This window comes from Nothoprocta perdicaria, unplaced genomic scaffold, assembly GCF_003342845.1.
Source record: "Nothoprocta perdicaria isolate Ctin4 unplaced genomic scaffold, notPer1 scaffold_127, whole genome shotgun sequence".
Lineage (NCBI taxonomy): Eukaryota > Metazoa > Chordata > Aves > Tinamiformes > Tinamidae > Nothoprocta > Nothoprocta perdicaria.
Window position 1 is genome coordinate 2,036,981 of NW_020454394.1, and position 2,544 is coordinate 2,039,524.

A 2,544-nucleotide genomic window follows, 5' to 3' on the forward strand; every position below is an offset into this window, starting at 1 on the left:
TGTTATATCACATTAGATGAGTATTATATGACTGATCCTTAGAGCTTTTTCCTCCTTTCCATTCTCTGCCGGAGCAATTTGCAGCTTAGGGAAGAAATYCATGTTAGTCCCTAGGTGTGTGATGAGTCTTGGTAGGCATGTGTTGATCTGTCTACTGTTATTCCATTATAGTCTTAAATAAATGATTTCTCAAAAGTTCTTTAAATAACTTCTCAAAATTTAGAATCTTAACTCATTTTTTTCCCTCCTCTGGGGATGATTGCTAGAAGGAGTGACTCAGTATGATCTCCTAAGGAATTCGCCTACGCCGCGCACTGAAAGGGAGAAACAAACTGGCAAAGCAGACGTAGTGCAGGAAGGAGCAGTCCCGCTCTCAGATACTTCTCTTCTGTGCAACATCATCGCTCTGAGGAAGCAGAGCGGCTCCCACAGGATCCGTCTGACCTAAGGGTCTCCATGCAAGTCCTACTGAGCCAGAGGACTCAGCAGAAAGAGGTGCAGCATTTGGGCTGTCCTCCACTGAAAGGGACACACAATTTATCGAACCATGCCATGAAACCAGACCCTTGGGTKGGCCAACAGCTAGATGAGTTGTGGTATCCATTGAGCTTAATGCATTAGTGGTGCAATGAGATCCTCATTCACCAACCTCACGYTGCTGTCTCCATTGACACCTCCCACAGACTGCTAGGGATGATATCCAAGGGCTGTGTGAAGCTCCTGTTTCTGTGGAGCTGCCCTAAGTGCAGAACACCCATGTAAGTTCCTAAAGAGCCTCACCCCAGGGTCTTGAACCCTTCTTCACAAAGCAGGGAGGGAGTGATCCCACACCGGAGCGGAGCAGGAGTTGCTGGTGCCTTTCCTTCCCACTCTTTGGCTCAGGCAATGCAGCCCAGCCCAGGGAAAAACCTCGCTCCAGTTTCACCTCCGTCACCTTGAGGGTGGCAGCGCGTGCTCACCACGGGCCGCGAGCGGCTCCAGCGGCGCCACGAACGAACGCGCCGGCGGCCCCGGTGCCGCTGCAGGGGCTGTGGAGAGCGAGACACCTCACGGGGGTGGCCATGGGGAGCAAGACACCTCACGGGGGAGGCCATGGGGAGCGAGACACCTCACTGGGGTGGCCATGGGGAGCGAGACACCTCACGGGGGAGGCCATGGGGAGCGAGACACCTCACTGGGGTGGCCATGGGGAGCGAGACGCCTCACGGGGGTGGCCATGGGGAGCGAGACGCCTCACCAGGGTGGCCATGGGGAGCGAGACGCCTCACCAGGGTGGCCATGGGGAGCGAGACGCCTCACGGGGGTGGCCATGGGAGCGAGACGCCTCACCAGGGTGGCCATGGGGAGCGAGACGCCTCACGGGGGAGGCCGCGAGTGTCGCCCATGGGTCATGCTGGCCCAGCAGGCTCCTCAGGCCAGCGCAGGTGACGGGGCAAGAGGGGATGGAGCCTCCATCCCAACGGGCAGCGGTGGGTGGACACACACTCGATACGTGGGGCTTTACATTATGTTTTATTTTCTATTTGTCCTGTGGAATGGGCCTTTCAAATCTTTTCTTCCCAGCAAGAAGGAATTACCCATAGAATTGCAGTGATGTTTAGTGGAACTTGCCTGTTAGGGCCCCTAAAACACACTTGGAAGAGCATCATAACTGTGGTGGTCTAGGGATATCCATGAGGGAACACATTCCATGAGGAAATACATTTCCTGCAAGCAAGTGGTGAAGTTAGGAGAAAAAAAAAAAGAAGAATAAAGCCCCAAATGGCACTGGTGTTCACAGGGATGCTGAGGGGGCGAGAATATGATGACACGAGCCGCAGTTCACAGCCGTGGCAGATGAATCCAACCTGGTCTCGTTTGGGCCATATAGAAGAGAAGAATGGGGAGGGGAGAAGAGCTGGACCCTGCTGGCTCGTTACTCCACTCTGCCAGTCCCATGTGTTCAAATAATTATCAAATAACAATCAAAGTGAAACAAAGCCCATAAACACTGCGAAATAAGAAAAAAAAATCATAGCAATAACAAAACATAGCCATGCTAATAAGAAATAAATAAATAAAATGGAAATAAGAAAAATAAAATAGAAATAAGAAATGAAAACAATGGAATAATAAGGTTAGTAAAAATAAAATAAAAATAAATGATAAAAATAAATACATAAAAATTAAAATTAAATTAAAAAATAAAAGAAATATAATGTAAATAAAAACAAAAATAAAGAGAAAAATAATATAAAATATATTAATAGTATAAAATATATACTAATAAATAATAATATGAAATATAAAATAAATATAAAACAAAAACAAAGAAGAAAAATAATAAAAAACMAAAAWWAWWWWAAAAAAACCCMAAACAATACAAACCCCAAAAATAACAAAAACCGAAAATAATAAAAACCGAAAACAATAAAAAAAACCAAAATAACTAATACCCGAAATAACAGATAACAAAAATAATAATAATAAAAGATAACGAATAACCCAAATAACAACCCACCCCCCTAAGCGGCAGCCCCGCGGGGCCGGGGCCGGGGCCGGGGC